Below are 22,874 nucleotides of genomic sequence, written 5' to 3'. Positions count from 1 at the left end.
GTGGCTACGTCAGTTTGCATTTCCACCAACAGTGCATATCCTCAATGCTTTTCTCCATATCCTCAACACTGGTTGTTCCTTGTCTTCTTGATTTTATTCTATTTAGATAAAAGGAATGAGGTAATATCTCAATGTAGCTTTTATTTGCATTTCCCTAATTATTGGTGATGTTGAGCATCTTTTCATGTGTCTCTTGCTCTAGCTGATGTCACAGAAATTACCACCTGTGCTCTCTTCTAGGATTTGTATGGTTTCAAGTCTCACAGTTAGGTCTTTTATCCATTTTGAATTTATTTTTGTGTATGATGTAAGAAAATGGTCCAGTTTTATTCTTTTTGCTTGTAGTAGTCCAGTTTTCCCAGCACCATTTGTTGAAGAGATTGCCTTTCCTCGTTGTGTATTCTTGCCTCCTTTGTCATAGACTGACATGTGGGTTTATTTCTGGAGTCTCTATCTTGTTCTATTGAAATACATGTCTATTTCTGTGCCAGTACCATAGTCTTTTGAGTACTACAGCTTTGTAGTATATCTTGAAGTATAGAATTGTGATACCTCCAGCTTTGTTTTTCTTTGGATTACTTTGGCTATTTGAGATTTTCTGTGGTTCCATACAAATGTAGTGTTATTTGTTCTAGTTTTGCAAAAAAAAAAAAAAATGCTGTCAGTACTTTGATAGGGATTGCATTGAATCTGTAGATTGCTTTGAGTAATATGGATATTTTGACGATATTAACTCTTCCAATCCATGAACACAGAGTATATTTCCATTTATTTCTGTCATTTTTAATTTATTTCATCAGTGTTTCATAGTTTTTAGAGCACAGGTCTTTCACCTGTTTGGTTAAGCTTATTCCTAGGTATTTTATCCTTTTTGGTGCAATCGTAAATGTTGTTCTTTTGTAAATTTCCTTTTCTGCAATTTCATTGTTAATGTGTAGATAAGCTACTGATTTCTGGGTATTAATTTTGTATCCTTCCAATTTACTGAATTTGTTTATTCTCTCAGTTTTTGGGTGAAATCTTTAGGATTTTTTATGTACAGTAACATGTCATCTGCAAATAGTGACAGTTTAACTTCTTGTTTACCACTATGGTGCCTCTTATTTCTTTTCATTGTTTGATTTTTGTGGCTAGGACTTCTAGTACTATGTTGGATAAAAGTGGACATTCCTGTCTTGTTCTTGATCTTAGAAAGAGAGTCCTCAGTATTTCCCCATTGAGGATGATGGTAGCTGTGAGTTTTTCATACATGGCCTTTATTATGTTGAGTTATACTCCTTCTAACCCCATTTTGTCGAGAGCTTTTATCATGAATGGATGTTGAATCTTGTCAATTGTTTTTTTGCATCTATTGATAAAATAAATCACGTAAAAACATAAAGATATATGTAGAATGTGTCCTTGCAACCTTGTGAATACAGACCTACTGATACCCAAGTGAGAGATGCTTCCAATTGGGAATTCAGTCACGATTTTGGTGAAATGGACACTAGGTCTGCCCCCGCCATCAAGCTCTTCAAACCAGTAATGCAGCTAGCAGGGAAGGGAGTCACTGTACTGCCAAGAGGGGCTGACCCAGGCTGTGCAGTGAAAATTGGGTTGCTGCCAAACAGTGCAAGGAAGAATTACCTCTGGAGCCTAAGAGAGTTTCTGAGATGCCTCTTAGCACTCCTCTTTCCAATAGCCCTGATCCATGGGAACTTGTGGCAGCTAGACACCAAACAAGGTAAATAAAAATAAATGTAAAGAACTATATCCATCAATGAGCTGCAGAGGAAGCAGAATACAAGATGTGTAATTAAATAAGTGACCTGTAGCAAATGTGTTTTATAAAAACTCATCCCCCAATAACTTACATGGAGTGCATAGACAGTGGCTAAAAATTTAGAGTTTCAGAGAGGGTTATGGCTGAATTGACATCATCTGCAAATGATTCAGTGGCTGAAGGAACTTCATATGGATTCTAGAAGCAAAATGGGTGGCGCCTGGTGGGAAATCTTCAATACACCCAGACCCAGTCACAAGTCACCCTTCTCACTCTACTCTTCACTCTGGAAAGCTGACTTATATGTACAATAGCACTGGGGCTCTTGTCTATTCTGGTTTCTCACTAAATTTAGCCAATAGGGAATCTAGCAGGAGATCAGAGTGGGAGGGAGAGGCTGAGCTATAGAATCCCAGGGTCTTCTCCACACAGTGTCGCTCTGGCTGGCTGCACATCTTAGCCAAGAGTGGAAGGTCCTGCCAGGCAACCTTCTGTACACACCTCTGCAATGACAGCCTCTGGTAGGGGCTCCCTGGAGCCCTTCTTACTGGGGCTGAAGTGGTGCACTACTGCTCTTGTTTCTTCATATTTTGCATTCCTCTTTACCCCTCTATTAAACTCTTCTCAAGTCTCCCAGTCTGAATGTGATGTCTAGTCTCATTTTGTTCTGTTTTCAGAATCTCTGACTGCTCCACAGACATTAGCACATTGTTTCCCAGTATCCCACTAGGAAAATCTGCTGAGCATTGATTTACAATGTAGAGCCTGCACAGACACAGGAATTAACAGTAGCACTTGCCAGTGGGATTGGTGTTGATGGGTGGAGATGTGAAAGCAAATGAGTGTGTGAACATGGCATGAGAGATTTACATGCCAAGAACCTCCTCCAGGTCCTTGGAGCTAAGTAGCTAAAATCCCTTGCTGACACTGAACTTTATTCCTCAGGAGACCTGGCAATCTCTGGGCAGGTAAAAAGCTGGCACAGTTGAGAGTGTTGGTACTATTACAAAAAGAGGGATCATGGGGATTTTCCTAGAGTGAATCGTTAATAGAGAGATCCTCTAGACGTCCCTGCATTCTCAATCAGCCAGAGGGCAAAGACAGAAACATGCAATTGAGAGTTCCCCAACAAATCATCTTGCAGTGAGGCCAAATACAATATGCCCCGCATAATCTGAGTTGACGATCTTTTTTTTCCCTCCAAGTTAAATTCAAGCAACCAGCCAACAATTTCTGGACATTGGAGAAAAATGTCTAATGTGGAAGAAATAGACAAAGAAACACTAAATTGGAGCATTCTTGGTAGGGGGAAAAAAACCACCTAAACTCCATCAACATCTTCATAAATATAAATGATATTGTATCCATAAAATGGAAACATGAACATTTAGAGAATATAAAAGAACCCCTGGAACTTAAAAACATGGCAGCAGAAATAAAAAACTCAATAAAGGAGTTGTTCTATGTCTCCAAGGAATTAGAGTGGGAAAAAAAGTTAGAAAATATAGTAAAACAATTGCTCAAGAAGTCCAACTTCTGAACAGTAGGAAATTGGGGACAAGAGAAAAAATGAAATAAATGAGTATATCATTAATGAAATAATTGAGGGACTTTTTTAAACAAATAAGTTCCTAAGTACTCATAAATTGAAAGAAATAGATACACAGGGGGAAAAAAAGAAATCATTAGAAAATTCCAGAGCAGTTATAACCATAAGAAGATTCTACACAATTCCGGAAAGAGAGACAGAATGTAAGTAGCAATGTTAGAAGCAAGAAGACGGTAGAATCACTCCCTGAAAATACTGACTTCCTTGCACTGTTGCTGAGGAAGGTACAGAAGTCTGTGCTGAGAAAATGAGAGTAGATGGAAGAAGGGCCAGATCGGAGATCAGCAAACCGGTGCTCCTACACAGGAGAAGGGCGAAGGGGTCTCTATGGGGACTGTCAGTGGGTTGCATGATGACAGCTGCAGCCCCAGAAGAGTGGGACTCGAGAGACAGAAGGTCGAGGAATGTCACCAAGACTCCAGTGTCCTATCCTCTGTTGTCTTTTAGCATTTACACAAAAGTGGATTAACACAGCTTGTACCCATACCAGGAACTTGACTATTGCAAGAGGTGATATTAAATCCTCATGTCCCTCCACAAAATCATAGCTTCTTCTCTTTTCTCTGAATTGTAGCTTATATTCTTTTTTTAATGTTTATTTATTTTTTTAGAGTGAGAGAGAGAGAGCAAATGGGGGGAAGGGACAGAGGGAGAGAGAGAATCTGAAGTAGACTCCTGTTACCTGCAGAGCCCCACCAGGGGGCTCAATCTCAAGACCCTGAGATCATGACCTGAGCTGAAATCAGGAGTCGAGCGCTTAACCAACTGAGACCTATAGGTGCCTATATTCTACTTTTAACACCAGAAGTTAGTTTTATCTCTATTTGATGATTATTTAAAGGTAATCATAAAGCTCATATTCTCTTCAGATTCTCTTGTTGAATATTGTGGTGCGTGGGGTTTTATGCCCTCTTTTCCACTGTTGTGTAGTTACTCGATCATATGAATGTATGCTAACCTGTTTACCCAGTCTACTGCTGCTGAATATTTGGGATGTTTCGTGCTTTGTGCTATTACAGATACTGCTGCTGCAAATGATTTTGTACATGTCTTGGCGGACGTATCTGTGAATTTCTTTTGGATGTATATCTGCATCCAAAATGCAATATATGTTCTATATACTATATATTATTTTCCAAGAAGACTTTAGCAGTCTGTATGACCCCTGCTGGTGTACACGGAAATATCTTCACCAACATGAGAATGTGGAGTGTTTTTAATTTTATCTCTTCTGGGTGTAGTGGAAGCCCAATGTGCTTTCACTCAGTGAGAAAGGGGTGTAACCAGTAGTCAAAGTCAAGGCAGTGGGGTTCCAGAGGGTTCCCTCTAGTCCAGAGCTTGATGGACTAACTACAGTAATCCAGTAAAATTACCAATTTGATATTACTAGCTTTTAAAATATTATATTTTCACTGAAACAACCACATGCAAACAGCAAATGTAGTGTCACATATCATTTGTTTTCCCTTTAATTTCCCACTACAAAGGCATAGTTTATGCAAATAGTAAGTTATCTGCAAGAATTTTTTTAGGAAAGAGGTTGCTCATTGTAGGAAGAGAGAGAGAAAGCAAGAGAGGAAGAAGGAAGGAAGGAAGGTTGTAGGGATGGAAAGGAAGGAGGGAGAGAAGAAAAGAGGGGGTGAGGGAGTGAGTGAAGGGAGAAAGGAAGGAAGGAAAGAAGGTATGAAAGAAGGAAGAAAGGAAGGAGGAAGAGAGGGAGAGAAGAAGGAAACAAAGAAAACAAGAGAAAGAAAATTTAATTTGCATTGTTTGCATTGCCTCCCTGACCTTTATTTTTAACAACAAATTTTCCTGAAAGGAGTAATATCATGCAAGAAAATTCTTTATATTACGCTTGCTAATGCCAATATAATTAAAGCGCTGAATAGATAAGGTCCAGAGGAAATGAGGTGTGCCTGTGTGTGAGGTTGAGTAGCTGTGGTGTGTCTGCCCGTGAACACCGGTGGCATCTGTACCTTCTGCTGGGGCCTTTCTCCCTGAAGCCCCATGCCAGGTGTCCGGGGTCAGCACGTCATCCCGCTGCTCCTCCGGGGTGGGCGGAGTTGTGCACCTGTGCTTCTCTGGGTTCTAAGATACAGTGGAGAGGCCAAAAAAATTTTGTGACAAAGAATTGTTCAATACACTTTTATTTTTTTTTTAAGATTTTATTTATTTATTTGACACAGAGAGAGAGACAGCCAGCGAGAGAGGGAACACAAGCAGGGGGAGTGGGAGAGGAAGAAGCAGGCTCCCAGCGGAGGAGCCTGATACGGGGCTCCATCCCATAATGCCGGGATCACTCCCTGAGCCAAAGGCAGACGCTTAACGACTGCGCCACCCAGGCGCCCCCAATACACTTTTTAAAAACATCTTGTTTCCATATCAAGAAAAGTAAAGTGTCCGAAGTCAAAACAAAACTCCAACCAAGTAACAAATTCTGTTAGAAAATGCTACGCATTAACCTAGCACACAGCATAGTAATGTAAACATTAGCTTTGATAAATTCATCTAGGAACAACTAACTGTATATTTTCATATCTGATGTAAAGGCATTATATAAAGGAAAAAACTTTGCTTATCAAGAGAATTACTGACAAGGTAAACTCAGTAAGAAGTTGCACTTTTAGTGATAAAAATTATGTTATTTTTTCATGTAAGTATTGAGATATTTAGAAGCATTTAATCAGAATAGACCATGTTGCTCCAAGGGTCGCCATCAAATGTGGCCATAGTCTTACGTAACAGTACATTGACAGAGAGACAGTTGGTCACGCTCTCTTCCTTAATTGCTCCCAAAGCCAGCTTGAAATCTATGCTTCAGTAAAAATGCATTTCAATTAATTACACATTTTATTTATTTATACACACAACAATCACTCTGGTTTATGAAGAGAGAAGAAAGAAAAAGAAGCCAGAACTCGCTAACTTGTTCTCCAACTTCTAAAATCTCTATAGTAGAAGTTGTTTTGCTATATGTCCAGTAGGCAAAATATCTTCCAGAAACGTACCAAAAAAATGAATTGATACTTAGTAAATAACTGAAAATGCAAATTATTGTATTGGAATAAAGGGATTTCCAAATTGACATAAACCGAACATAATTTTACCAATCAATCAATGCCAAAAGCCAAGAACCGTAACAAAGCTGAGGGTGTATATATGATTCTTGTTCTGAAGCCTCACCTACCTTGAATATATTTTTGTACAGTCTTTTAAAGATTGTGTGCATAATACATGTCATGGTGTCATGTATTTGCACATGTGTGTACCCTTTGCCAGTTCGTGGGTGCACGTGTGCACGCACGCACACACACACGCAATCACTTGCATCCATGAACGGACCAGACAAAACCTCGCCTAAGGCTGAGCTGTGGAATGCACTGACTGTGTTGGGCTCTCCTCCTCTGCTTCAGCAGAATCTCATCTCTGCTTTCATGGGCTGCGTTTAACGGGCTTCCCTGTAACCTAGGAGAAACAAAATTGCTCATCTCCCATGGTGAATATTTTGACTCAGGTCAAGAGGTAGGTCACAAGACTTCAGTACATGCCAGATCTCATCATCATTATCATTATATTGTGCTGTGGCTCTTATCATTATTATTATTAATAGTAAAATTTATTTATTATTTTCCAAGACAGTCTAGGAAACACCTTCTACTAGGTATTTATTACCGCAGGAAGGGCCCTACAGGACAGAGACACACAGCTTTCTCTCTCTTTCTCCGTCCCACTCTCAGAGTGGGAAGATCATTCATAGCCTTAGCTTGCAGTAGGAAGAGTAATATCCGCCTGAGCGTGTGGTGAGAAGACCACATTTGAGAAGGAATGTAAACTCTGTGAATAGTTTATTTTTGCAATTTTTCTCCAATTAACATCATATGACATCTTGCAGCTTAATTTGGTTTTCCAGGTGAAGGAAAATGAGCTGGTTTCAGTGCTGAGGTATGTGGCTTTCCCATGAATTCATGCCTAGAATTTGCGCTGTGTAACATTGATATGCCTGCCATGGTCCTGAGCCAAGTGGAAGGCAAGTGACAAGTCTGGAAGCAGGTGACTTACGGTTACCATGTTTGAGTGTAACATACAATGCACACATGGAACAGCGGATAACATATAATCGTACCGAATTAGAAGTAATTACAAAATGAGTGCTTTACAACACCTCCATCCTAAAAATCCCCACTGTGTCACATTCCATTCACAGCCGCACAACAGCCTAGGGAACCACCTCCTGCACCTTCTGATGTTCCCTCAATTTATCAACTGTATGCACTTCCCTTAACGGGGCGTTTGTTTATTGCTCTTTGAATCCCACAGCCTGAATCATTTCCCATGTGTTATTTTGTTCCTTGCTTGTTCGCACAAAATTATTACTGCCGAGTATGAGGTATTTATCAATTCATTTTTTGACAGACATTGTTCATTTTTTTTCTCTTCTTTTTAACGTGCACGGCATTCTGCACATACACCTGAAGCAAACACAAGGGGACTCTTTGAGGACATGTATCCGAGCATGAAATACTAAGGCCTTTGTAGTCAATGTTCACAGATGCTGTCAAACTATATTCCAAGTGGCAGGTGCCAATTAACCTTCTCCTCTGAAACATATGGATGTTTCTGTTGCTCCAATGGTGTTTTTTTCCTGTGTTCTGACTTTTAAATTTTTGGCCATTAGATTGTTTTTACTTGTTTCTCACTGTGATTTTAGATGGCAATTTTCTTGACACTAAAATGTTTCTTATTAAGGAACTCACATATACTCTGAGGTCTTAATGATCCTAGAATAGATTATCTTCTATAATCATTATAATTTTGACCTAAGTAATTAAGTTTGTAATTCCCTGAAGCTTACTGTTGTGTATGGGTAGGAGTCTTTTTCTTTCTTTCTTTTTCTTTCTCTTTCTTCCTTCCTTCCTTCCTTCCTTCCTTCCTTCCTTCCTTCCTTCCTTCCTTCCTTCCTTCCTTCTTTTTCACCTCAGAAACCTGTCATCCAACCAACCAGCCCTTACTGACATGACCATTCTTTGCACCTGGATCTACAGGGGCAGCTCCCTCATACACCAATTTCAGGGAGGTGTTTGTGGACTTGGTGTTCTGTCTCTTCTGTCTCTTCTGTCTCTCTGTCTGTCTCTGCACTAAAATCATGCTGTGTTAATTATATTAGTTCTACCTTCACTCTCAGTGGCTGATTGAGCAAGACTTTCTGCTTTATTCTTTTTCATCAAGTGTATCTAAACTCCTCTTGGTCTCTCCATTTCCATGTAAATATTAGAATAAGCTTGTTAATTCTCATAAAATACTCTGTCGGGGAATTTGATTGAAGATGGATTAAATCTACAATTCAATTTTTCGGAAAATTGATATCTTCAATACATTTAGCCTTGCAATCCATAGGACATTGTATACCTCTCAGGATCCATAGGTCTTTAATTTTTTCCCAGCTTAATTTTGTCACAAAAGTCTTGGACACATTTTATAACACTCATTCTTAGGTATTTTAAAATTCCATTAATTTATATATTGACGTCTTAACGATAACCCTTTATATTACTTTGCAGTGGTCACTCCAGGGACTATAGTATACATTCTTAACTTTTCAGTTTAGAGTTAAAATTGTACCATTTCCTGTAAAATGCAAAAATCTTAAATTCATAGAGATCCATTTATTGTGACCAACATTATTTATGCCACAGGTACCATATATAGCAGCTGTATGTATTGTAAGGAATTTAAGAGAAAAATAACTTTTTACATTTACCCACACATTTACCATTTCTGATGCTCTCTCTTCCTTTCTGAGGATATGTTATTATTTGATATCGTTTTGTCTCAGCCTAAATTACCTTCCTTAGAAGCTCTTGTGGTCAATTGGTGACAAATGCACTTATCTGAAAATATGTTTAACCTTCATTCTTAAAGGATATTTTCACAGACTATAGAGTTCTGAGTTGGCAGTTTTGTTTATCTTTCAACAGTTTAAGATATTGTTTTCCTGTCTTCTGGTCTCCATTGCTTCTGACAAGAAGTAATTGGTAGTTTGTATCATTCTTCGCCATATGTTATTTGTTTTTCCTACATATTTTTGACTTTTCAGTAGTTTGATTATGAGGCCCTTAGATGTGTCTCCATTCAATTTATCCTGCTTGGTGAACTTGAGTTTCTGACAACAATGACACCTGCAGGGCAGTAGTGAGAAACTGATCTTTGTAATAGACAGTGGCTCCACTGTATACACATGAAGGAGAAAAAAATAATCTTGACCCCACTGTCACACTGTACACAAAAATCAATTTCCAATGGATCCTAGATAAAGAATGGTAAAACTTTGAGGCTTTTAGAAGAAAACAGACCATGCCCATGACCTTGAGTTGGGAAAAGTCTTCTTAACCAGGACACAAAAAGCACTGGTCAATATAAAGAAAAAGCAAACCGATTTTAATTTTAATTCAATTTTAAATGTTTAGGAACTTCTGTGAAATGAAATTAAGATAGTGAAAGTCATGTCATAGAGTGGGATATGATGGCTGCAACATACCTTTTTGGTACAGGGCTCATAGTTTACCTATATTAAAGAAAACAGTGTGGTGAGCATAATGTAATTTAGAATTGTCAAATCATTATGTGCACACCTGAAACTAATGTAATATTGTGTGTCAACTATATTTCAGTTAGCAAAAAAGGTCAATAACAGAAATACAAGCCATTAAAAAAATTGGGCTAAACACTTGAGTGAGATCTTCACAAATGAGGTTTTTTAAGTAACTGATAACTACATTAAAACTCGATGACAAGGTGTTCAACATCGTTAGTTATCATAGAAATACAAATAAAAACTATAATTAGCCACCATAGTAGGACCACAAGCTGGCTAAAATCAAAATGGCTGACAACAATGTTGTTGTTAAGGATGTGGGGTCACCAGAACTCAACTGCACTATGAGGGGGTTGAAATTAATCTATCCAAATAGAAAATTTCTCAGCAGAATCTTGTAAATTTGAAAATACATATCTTGACCTAGGTTCTAGGCCAAGAATCTGAGCTAAGAGTTAAGAAGATGTCAGCACTTACTATGGAAGATGACAGTCTCTGGTATGAAGGATCAGCAAAAAGGAAGAGAGGGAAAGAATGACAAACCAATACAATGTGGAATGTTAATTCACTGGCTATTGCTTCACAGTGAGTGCACGTTGCAATGAAAAGGTTGGAGGAGGAAGTAAGCTTCAGTATATTCTATGGCAAGTAAAAATGAGAGGGGAACTATCCGCCACATATCCCATTGGTCTCGCTTCATCTAAGGGGGATATAATTTCTTTATTTAGCTTTTAAATTTTACCTCAGGATGATTTCTGCATTTGACTGCTAATGGAATTTAAGGTTGTCTTAAATTTGAGCCTAAAACATATAATCCTGCTTTTATTGTTGTTGAACATATATTCATGTTTTTCTGTTGGTTTTGTACTTAAGGGTAAAATTCCTGGGCCATAAGGTATGTGTATGATTGGATGCAGCTTTCAAGATTCCCAGAGCTGCCTCCCTATTTCTATGTCTCACTAACGTCTAGAGGAGATACTACTTTAATTAAGTGAAGGGATTTCCATATCCATTGACATATTTATAATATTTTTCCTTTATTTTCGTGTGTCAGATTACATTAATAAAATGACAAGTGTTAAACTAAGTTTACTTTTCCTAAAGAAAACAAATTTGCTCTTTGTCTGCCGTCCTACTATACATCCTTGGACTTACTGTGTTAACTTTTAAAGATTTCTGCTTCTATGTTTATAAATGAGATTAGTCTCTCATAAATATTTCTCATGATGTCCTTGTCAGGTTTGTGCATCAAAGTCATTCTGGACTCTTTAAATTAATCAGAAGTACTTCCATCTTTTTCTATTGTCTAGAAGAATTGGTAAAATCTTAGCATTATTCTTCCTTAATTACTTACTAGACTTCATCGTCACTTAAGCTTGGAGTTTTCTTTGGGGAAATTTCTAATTAGGAGTCAACTTATTTAATTGATATAACTTCCTTAGATTTTCTTTCTTTTGTTTTGGTTTTAATAAATTGTTTTTCTACAAACTATATATTTCATCTAAATTTTATTTGCATGAATTTGCTGATAATACTCTCTAATTCCCTTTACATCTATAGTATGTCATGCTATTCCCTTTTCATTACTGGTATTGGCCATATATGTCTTCATAAATTCTCCTGTTCATTTCTTCCAGAGGTTTATTCACTAATTGCTATTGCTTGAATCAATTATTAAATAGGATGTGAAGAAATAATTATTTTTCTGATTCACTCAATTATTCTACATTTTTTGGCTGGCTGTATTCTGTGAAAAAAAAAAAAAGATCCTTATTCTTGCTTTCTTAAATGACAAAATGTTTCATGCTTGCTTTATTATTTTTCTGCCTGAAACCCATAATCAGGCATTTCTCCAAGGAATCTCAATTCCTTTTATGTGGAAACATATTCACAATGTAATCCCTGGTTGTTCTCAGCACTAATTGGCCATCATTGCTTCTAAGCACTTCTGGTAGATTGAACTAAGAAATATATTCAGAAGTCATGTGTTTGTACTGATACCTCAAATTCAAACTATTGGATTCTTGCTCATATTCTCCCTTTCTATGTGTTTTTCTCTTCACCCATAGTGAAAACACTGGTTACAAAAACTCAATAATTTTACTCATTTGCTGTATCCTACAATACATAAAAACATTTTCAGAATTATGATATTACAAAAATTATGACAAACCTACTACATAAACTTCAAGATTTTTCTGCAATTTTGTTTTATCTTGTTTACTTTCCTTTTTGAAATTCTCCTACATATACTCGGTGAGTTTACTTAGCTATATCATCTTTACAATAAATTTATCTAACTGTAGAAAAAACGTACAGTTTTTATGCAATTACATAAAATGTATAGATTCACTAAAAGAGAAATTACATCATAAATTTAAATAATCTCATCCCAAAATAAAAAATACATTTTGTCATTAGCTCAACCCTACTTTTGTGTCTCTCAGGGATATTTAAAAATTTCCTCCATAGATATTTTGCACATTTCTTATTATGTTGCCTTCTTGGGTATTTCTAACTTTTGTTATCATAATAAAGATATTTTCTTCTCTTTTATATCATCAAACTATTTATTGTTTGTGTATATAAATGCTACTGATTTTTTCTTATGATTCTATTTTAAACTAAATTTATTGAGCTATCACTGCAAAAATTTTAAGTGCATTGTCCACTTTGATATGCTTTGACAAATGTAATTCCTTGTGTAATGATCATAATCCTTCATGTAATGACCAGATACAGAACATTTCCATCACACCAGAAAATTGCCTCATGCCACTTTGCAGTCAGTCTCCCCACCCCCAGCTCCAGGCACTACATATACTCTATCACTACAGATTAGGTTTTGCCTGTTCTTAAATTTCATACAAATGGAATCAAACATATGGCAGCCAAAGGTGTCCATGACCTAATGCACTAATCCCCAGAAATTGTCAATGTTGCCTTACATTACAAAAAGGCATTTGTCAATGACCAAGAAACAAAATCTGGAAACGCACTGTTCAAGTTACGATGAGCTACCACGTAGGGGTGGGGTGGGAAGGGGACGCAATAATAATACACTACATTACTTGGAGTGAGCCCCAGCTCAGCATTATAACCCTTGAGCCAAGGAGAAACAGCCACTGTTTTCTGTCTGGTTTCTTTATCTCAGCCTAATGTCACTGAGATTCATCCATGTTGTTTCCTGTTTTGAGGCTGAGAAGTAGTCCATTGTATGGCGGTAACACAACATAATTACCCATTCGTCTATTGGTGGATACTTGGTTGTTTTAAGCACATGGCTATTGTCAATAAAGCTGCGTTTTGAAAGTGTAAGTTTTCATTTGTCTCAGGTAAATAATAAGTAGAATATCTGAAAATTTGAATTTTATATCCATTTAGAACTAAGTGTTGATTAATAGAGTTATAAAATCTTCAAATATATGTGATATTTTACCTGATTTTTGTTATAATTCTAATGCATTATTGCATGGGATATTTATTTTTTCTAACTCATGCAATTTAATGAGGCTTTCTATATGAAAATTAACTACCAGAAATTCTTGTGTTCTATGGAAATGTTGCAGCACTCTTTTAAAAAATGCGTTCACTATTATTGGGATAAAAATGTCATATATGCATGCATATATGACATATGGGCACGCACATAGGATCTGTCTTACAGATTTCTATTTGTTACATCTTTTTTTAGTAGTATCTGCCTTATGAAATGGATGCTGTGTTGTCTGATGTGTACTGTGTATTTTATATTTGTTGTACTTTTTCCTTTATGTGGTTCGTTTTTAAAATTTTTGTGTATTATTTCTTTTGGTGTATGCGGAGCTTCATGTGTTTGTCCAAGTGGAAGCCTTTACAAGCACCTTTGATAATGTACTCCTTTTTATTTCTGCTGTTTAAGTGTCTTTAAATAACATTCTTTGGCCCTCATTTTACTCTGTCATAAATTAATATGCTCACAAACATTTATCTATCACTCTTTTTTTCCAATTCTAAGTTGTAGTTCCTATTTCATTAAATCATATAATGTTTTCATACTATTTTTCCACTCTAGATTGAGATCGTTTTTAAAAATCTTAAATTTCCAGTGAAACTTAGTCAGTAGTCACTGCCAGGCACATGTTCTCAGTCATCTCCTGCTGCATTAAGCATGTTTCCACTGGATTCTTTTTTTTTTTTTTTTTATGTTCAGTTAGCCAGCATATAGTACATCACATGTTTTTGTTGTAGCATTCAATGAGTCATTAGTTGCGTATAACACCCAGGGTTCATCCTAACACGTGCCCTCCTTAATGCCTATCACTGGGTTACCCTGTCCCCCCACCCCCTTCCCTTCTGTAACCCTCAGTTTGTTTCCTGTCCATTGGATTCTTTAGGAAGTGCTTTTGAAAGTACTTCCCTGGCATTTGGGAAATACAAATTAAAACCACAGTGAGGAAAAAAGAAATCAAAACCAAAACCAAAAAATTGCAGTGAGCTACCACTACTCTTATATTAAATGGATTTAAAAAAACCGAATGTACTGAGCTTTGGCATTGATGTGGACCAATTTATAGGCATTGTGAATGGGGTTGCAAAATTGTGCAGCTGCTTTGGAATGCAGTTTGGCAATTTCTTAGAAAATGAAGCACACTTGTTACATAACCCAGCTCACATGCCCAGATATTTATACGAGAGAAGTGAAAACCAATTTTTATAAGCAATGCCATGTCTTGGCTATTCTTTCACATCTTATTTCCATTTGAAAGTAGAATCAGGTTGTCAATTTAAATCAATTTAATTCAAACTGGGGGAACTGACTTCTTTACATTATTGAACATACGTCAGAAGAAGAAAAAAAATTTTTTTAATGTTATACTGCTTTTCGCTGGCATATAGGTACACAAGTAACTTACTCATTTAAACATTTTATCCAATAAGTTTTCAAACTAACAGTGTCTTCTAATCATTTATATAGAGAAGTTTTTCAATTTTTAAGTACACAAGCATGTCATGAGTACAACCAGATTAATTAAATCAGGGATTGATTTGCCTAGATATTGGTTTCAGATCCTGTGAGGAAAAGTGTGTTTCAAATAATCCTCACCCTTTAGTAGCCCAGCTTAATGTTGGGTGATAATTACAGGGCACCTCTCCTTTCTTGTTGAGAGCACCTTTCATCTCGTTAGCCCATCGAGTGGGTTAATATTTTTGCTCAGCCTCTCAGCCTCTTAGCACCTCTCCTGGAAGCAGAAGTCAACAGGCAACACTAGAATTACCAGATTTTTCTGGAAGAAATATAGCCCCAAATGCTGGGCCTATCTTCTTGGCTTTCAATTTTTTTAGTATTTCAACCATATTTTAGCCTTCAATTAAATTAATGTTACCGATTATTAGACAAATCAAATTCTATGTTTCCAGATAGAATGCAATGCAATGATCTAAGTACCCCATATGTGACATTCTTGCCAAATTCCAGCAGTGAGTGAAATCATGAGAACACGTGAGAAAAGGAAAACATGAAAAATTGTGTAAAATGACTGGCTTGTAATTTAAAAAAGTGTCATGATGAAACAATCATTTATATACATTCTAAGTAATCAATGATATCCTTGTTCTAGAATGACTGAATATAAAAGATAAGCTTGAGACCATAGCTTCTAAAATCACCTCATTCTGTACATCTTGTGGAAATCCTTTAAATTCATTAGACAATGAGATTTCTGGAAATAGCTGCTTCACAAAGGAAAGTCGTTTTATTAAAGATAATTTGCTAATGACCTTTCATATAAATATATTCATGAGGCAGAAAAGGAAAAAGAAAATAAGACTTTTTTTTCAGATATTTACTCAGTAGTTTATTGGAAATAGGGCTTCATGAGGATTACCTTCTTTTTCACAAGTTCCCTAACTCCTGGTGAATTAGTCAGAGGTTGTAGATCTCGCTGCCCCTCTACACAGGCCTCTGGCATATCCCCAACTGATTCCTTTTCATGTGTCAAATAGGCATCTGAATATCTGGCTGCCTCTCCAAACATGAAAAATTCTGGAATCCCGGAAGGAAACTCCTTAGGGTTAATTATGTCAAAACAACAATCAAAGGGGCACCTGGGTGGCTCAGTAGGTTAAGTGGCTGACTCTTGATTTCAGCTCAGGTTATGATCTCAGGGTTGTGAGATGAGCTCTGTATTGGGTTCCATGCTGGGCGTGGAGCCTGCTTAAGATTCTCTCTCCCCCTCTTCCTCTGCCTTTTCCTCCTCCCTCTCTTTCTAAACAAAACAAAAACAAAAACAAAAACAAAAACAAAACAAAAACAAAAACAAAACAAAACAGAAACTCAAAAACATAAGAATCAACTCAGAACTACTTCTGTATAGTATAGGTATAGAAAGAGTTGGAACTTATACAAAATTAACTGAAAAAAATACTAACTAGTTTACTAAGATTGAAGATTCTCTTATCTTGAACATTTTTACATGAATCCAAAGTCCCCAAAAGAACATAATAAGTGATCAAATTCAATCTTGTGGTAGAAAAGATAAAAGAATAATTGAAAATGCTGGCCAGTTGACAATGACAATGCTACAGGTGACATCATTGTCATATATCTTTGATATTATCAAAAATTATTAAATTGTGAACAAATGAATTTTAACTCATAAGACTGTGAAAACATTTAATTTCATCAATTCTTAACAGTTTATTAAATACAAATGACTAGTCAGGTCAATATTAAGTTAATCATGACAGATGATCAACCAATGAATAGTAACAACAGATGTGAATAGCTCCTAAGTACAATGGCACAAGGAACATAAAGTTATAGATCCTTAAAGTGAATGACCACTTAGTCAAATAGTTGAGCAGTCTGTGTTTACCAGTTCATTGTTAGAAACAGTTTGTAACCCAGTGGGGCTGGTTATTTGAAAAACTTTATTTCAAATAAAAAAATATATTTTCTTTAATTAATATTTGTTTTATATCACAATTGGAAAAGATTAAAAAAATTTACAAGAAAAGAAATTTCAAATTGCATATTAGAAAAAAGAATATATTTTACCTTTGCTCTATTCTGACAAGTAATAGTTTTTTAAAAGGTTTTATTTATTTATTTGAGAGAGAGCGTGAGAGAGTGTGTGAGCACAAGCAGGAGGAGAGAGAAAGGGAGAAGCAGATTCTCCGCTGAGAGGGAGCCCAGTGAAGGACTCGATCCAGGCCCCTGGGATCATGACCTGAGATGAAGGCAGATGCTTTATGACAGAACCAGCCAGGTGCCCAATAAGTAATATTTTTTTAATTATTAAATAATGTATAAGAAACCAGTTTTCTATTATTGAATAAAATTAGTGCTATTTGGGAAACCCAGAGAACAGAGAAGCTAAACCATAATAGTTTTACCATCTGTAGATAATTAATGGAAACATTTTATTTTGTTAGGGATAAGTATACCTATCTTGTGATTTTATCTTGAGATGGAGAAACTCTAGATTTATTGCCATTTCACATTCATGGTTTCTTCCCCTCTCAATTCATGATCACGCTATTACTTAGAAATCTTTGTATAATCGGCTATTTTCTGAGATATTGGATATCTACAACTCACTCCCTGCCCTGGCCCAGAAGAGAACCTTGGTCTGAGTGGGGAGAGTGGTCAATGCTGAGATTCAGAGAAAAGAGAACGTGGTGCCCTATGTTTCTCTGGGAAGTGCAGGTTTGTTTACATGTTCCAGGCTAAAAAGAAAGTGTGAGTCCCAAGTAACAAAGTATATCTTCCATTCTATTTCATTCCTAAAAGTGAGGGACATATTTAAAGTCATAAATGTAGTTAGAGCCACTACCGGGAATATTTGCCTTGCTGGCAATAACACACTAGATAAACCAAAGCAACTCTTCCACTGAAGAAACTAAAAAAAAAAAAAAAAAAAAAAAAAACTGGTCAAAATATTTTCAAAATAGGTAAATATACAGAGATGAATAAATATGAATCTGGATGGTGAAGAGTTATGGGGTGAAGAGGGGAGTGGCTCAAAAAAGTCAGTTCCTTAGCTAGAGCATCTTTACATTTGGCTTGCTAGCTGAGGCTGAATGGGAGGGCAGACAGAGCAGGGATTAGTTTGATAACCTCATGGGGCTCAGAGACTGAAAATTAGAGTTCAGGCCTATGTGAAGGGAATTTGGGTGAACACTCCTCACTTTGAGTTGTAATATTAAAGATTTGTACAGTAGAAGAAATGTGCAAAGAGTAAAAATATTGTCATAGGGACTATAGCTAAATTAAGAATTATTTTAAATCCCAAAATGAAATTTATTGACTGCTAGTATCAAGGCACCAGGCAGAAGCAAATGAAAATACTCTATGTTAAAAAAAATAACAAAAACAAACTTAGACTTCATATTATTTTTATAAACAATTTTGAAAAGACAATGCCTTGTGCAGAACCAAAAATAATCAGACACTTATGGAGACAAGATCACATTAATAGAACCACTATAAGCAATAGATAATAAAAATAGACACATAGAAGGACTCAATATTGAAATTATCGTACACAGGTATTAATCATAGTTCTAAATCTTGTGGGCAAGGTGACGACATTGCCACAAAACTGGGTTTATCCAATCCTTCCCCCAAAATAATAAATGAAGTGGGATAGCAAAAAAGAAACAAACAAAAAAATCCAGAAAACGTCTTCAACAAAAATACGTGACAATATTTTTCTTAAAATACCAGATTATGAGCTAAAGGGGCCAAACAATATAAAATAATTATATACTACTATTTACCCCCAAAAGGAAGGTCCCACACTTTAATTGAAGTACTCAACAGATAAATCTATGTTGATTTATAAATCCAGTTGAACCTTAGGGAAGCTTTCAAGTTTTCAGCATTAGATTAGATAGCAGGGCATAGGAAAAAAGGCTGTCTGAGGAGACAACTGACATCTTCAGGCTCTCAGAAATATTCTGAGAAATGTGAAGTTTTACCCTGAGTAGAAATTTCCCAGGATATAATAGAAATTCACAGACCAGGAACTCTGGGACTGAAGGAGAGATATTTGGTTATTGGTGGGGGAGGGAATAAGAAGGGATATATCTCTGTAAGTAAGGGAGAGACAATCATCCTGAGATTATACTAAAAGAAATACGCCAGGCAGAGAAAGACAAATGCTGTATGATCATGTGAAATCTAAGAAAAAATAAATAGAGAGAAAAGGAAATGAGAAAAAGCTAATTCCATAGAAACAGAAACTAGAATGGTGGTTGCCAGGGACTGGGAGAGGGGAAATGGGATGATGTAGTCAAGGGTGCAAGCCTTCAGTTATAAGAAGAGCAAGTTCTGAGGGTGTGATGCACAGCATGGTGATTATAGTTAATAAGTGGTATTGCAAACACAAAGGTCCCAGAGAGGAGGTGTTAAGCCTCCTCACCACACTTACAAAACAGCTCACTGTGAGGTGATGGATATGTTAATTACTCTGTTCTTGGTAATCCTTTCACAATGTATGTGTATTTCACAGCAACATATTGTACACTTTATATGTATACAATTTTATTTGTCAATTATTTCCCAATAAAGTTGGAAAAAAATTAAGCCTTGCAGCAGTGAGACAGGAAAGTTATTCAGGCTCATCTTATTTTCTGTAAAGAATTTCATTGTAATAATACATAAAAATTCAAAACGATGTGCTGCATACAACACTGAAAAGGAATACATTCTGTACTGGGAAAATTGACCAAAATGGTTAAAATTGAGGCATTTCTAATAAAACTATTGAAACTTAAATAGAAGGAAAAAAATCTCTGCATGCAAGCAAAAAGACAATATTTCTTATAATTGAAAGGACTCCATATTCATCAGATTTTTGTACAATACTACTTTATGCCTTAAACTAGTAGATGTCCATGTTTCAGATATTCAAAGAAGGAAAAATGCAATCCAAAGATTTAATATCCAATTAAATGGTTTTTCAGAAATAAAGGAAACAGAATTATGGACATGTGAGAACTTAGGAAGTATTTATGTGTCTTTCTTAGTGAATCAACTAGAGAATGAGTTTCAGAAAACCAATGGACTGTTAGAGAAGTTTCCACAGAAATAGATGGAGAGCACTGTATATAATTAAATTAGAACTTAGGTAAAAGATGAGATTAATAATGACAAAATGGCATCACTGCTGACTGATCTAATGTAAATACAGTGCAGGAAATTAAAGTGGCAGCAGACATATGGGACGCAGAGAAGGCTTTGTTGATAATGACTATTTGTTCAAACATATCCTGGGTAGAGGTAATGGAAGCAAATGACATTGGAGAGCTTTGATAAGGTCCTAGTACAGAATAGAAAGTACCTAGCAAGGGGTAATATGAGAGACAAACTGTGCTTGCTTGTGGTAAGAATAATTAAAGTTAATATTGAGGACTTTGGGAGAAAATTAGAATCTAAACAAGGACCTAAATAAAAACTATAGAACTAAAGATTCAAGTAACTGAAATTAAAAACAGCGTTGGGGCGCCTTGGTGGCTCTGTCAGTTAAGCGTCTGGCTCTTGATCTCAGCTCAGGTCTTGATCTCACGGTTGCAAGTTCAAGCCCCAGATTGGGCTCCATACCGGGCGTGGAGCCTACTTTACAACAAAAACAAAACATTGTGGATGGTAAGAAATATAGAAGCTTTGGGGAAAAGGGATAAAATTTATGTATTTAGAGTCTCAAAAGGGGAGAGGTGTGAAATTGAGGCAGATGCAATGTGTAAAAAATCAATGCTGGTAACTTTCTGAAGCAAATGGAAGATACTGAGTCACAGTTTACAGAAGGCCATACAACAACCCCAAGCACAATCAATAAAAAATAAATCCACTGGTGGAAAGTAAAGAGGGGAGAGAGAGGGAGGCAGAGGGAGAGAAAGACTGACAGAGACAGAGAGACAGGGAGAGCAAAGACCAATCACCTCTAAAGGGACAGAAATGAGACTGGCATCTCCATTTGAAAGAAAACAAAGGGAAGACAGTGGAAGTAGGACAAGATAACTGCCTGCCTAGAGTCCAAGCCCATCACAAATATATTTTCAGAGTGAGGATGAAAGAAGTTCAGACACACAAACTATCAGAAAATTATGACCCGCCGACCTGTCCTACAGGAAACACAAAAGGATGTTCTTGCTGAAGGCAGACAATCTAGATGCAGGGTTCAAGAAGTGGAAATGAACAAAAAGCAATGACGTACATAATTATAGCTGGTCTTACTGGCCTTACACTTGGGCTCACACCAGGATTCTTCTTGGCAGGCTGTCCCAAAATACTCAGAAATGTAGCAGCATACCTTCTTGTTTCTTCCACGTGAAAAATCCTCATTTTTTTCTCTGAGTCATAAGAACTGTTACAACTTATATTTCTATAACACATGGTGATATTCTATTAATATTATCAGCATAGTCAATGAAGTGATTTTTTTTTTCTGTACTTAAGTTATTCTTCTCCACAGCTGCTACCATGAGGTCAGTCATGACTGATTTTCCTATTTTACAGGGGATTGCAATGATGCACAAATTGTTTGAAGAGTTTCCAAGCCTACATGCAGGCTTCAGAACTATTTATTTAGAGAGCTTTATTTCACAAGAACCTATGTAAATGCGTATTTCTTTCCCATACCATGGTAGAGTGCTCTGCATTCTGGTCCTAGTTCTAATTATTAAAGATATGTGCATGTTCATGGAATATACACTCCTCCTTCACATTAACTAATAACTCATTTTGAAACTAACATCCACTGAGAGTTGATTGAACATCATATAGTCCATTCAGCTTTGATTCCTGTGTATAGCCTGAACCTTATTCAAAAATCAAGATAGAGAAATACCTACCTAGAATGTTTTGAAGTTGTTGTTTGTTTTTTGTTCCTTGATGTGCTAGTTTTACTGAATTGGGGTTTGGCGTTATGCCTTTAGCTTCCATAGAGGAATAGGTAAGAATCCCACAAGCACATAAAATGCGTATTTGTTTTGGGGATCCTGTTTGGGGTGTTGTCTACTATATCACAATTTGCCTCTTTTATGTGGACTCAAGAGAGTAACTTCCCTTCAAACCTCTGTGTTCCTTTCCCGAGAAAATGGTTTGTTATTCTCCTGAGGACATATTTTATTTGTTCTTCTGTCTATAGCAATTATTTAGGATTTTATGATATTCTTCACCTTATTATTTTTTATCATAGATTTCTCTCTGTTTTTTAGCCTCACAGCACCCGTTAGGCATTTCTGTAAGTTACACTGTATCTTTTTTTCCCAAAAAAAATTTGACATGAAGCTAAACACCTATAAGACATCATCACACTCATTATACTCTTCGAATTAGTAAGTCACAGAGAGATTACTGAACATATTCTGCAATCCTGGTGGAACAACTTAGATGCAAAAACAATAGCCTTTGATTCTTTTTCTGCCTAGGAATCTGGAAAAAAACATCACTATAATACTAACAATGACAAGATGCTGGGAAACCGACAAAATTATAACATATTCTGAAGAATCAGAAAGCTGAGGCTACAGGGCAACCAAAGAGCATGAGAGTCCAGGAAAGATGGGATCCCCACATAGAAGGTAAGATATGCAGATCAGAAAACGTGCGGCAAAGCACCAGGATAAGTAGTGGCTGCCATATATATATGGGTGAAAATAAATCAGCTAAAATTTTAATGAATTGCTAAAGACTGATTGCTGGCATGGTGAGAAAGAGACTTTGCAGAGCCCAGATATAGGGAAATTTATGTAACTCACAGTCTGTTTTCCATGCTCACAAGAAAGACAAGGGACATGCCTGAAGACCAGATGATGTCTCCTTCTGTGTGGTAGCCCTGCCAGGATCAGCCACCCTTGCAGGAAAGGCATGAAGCCCACACCCTCCCTCCTGCTCCCTTCTCTCATATACAACAATTAAA

Source organism: Ursus maritimus, unplaced genomic scaffold (genome assembly GCF_017311325.1).
Source record: "Ursus maritimus isolate PB19 unplaced genomic scaffold, ASM1731132v1 scaffold_3, whole genome shotgun sequence".
Classification (NCBI taxonomy): Eukaryota; Metazoa; Chordata; class Mammalia; order Carnivora; family Ursidae; genus Ursus; species Ursus maritimus.
The sequence above is the reverse complement of the archived record's forward strand: the minus strand, read 5'-3'. Positions refer to the sequence as shown.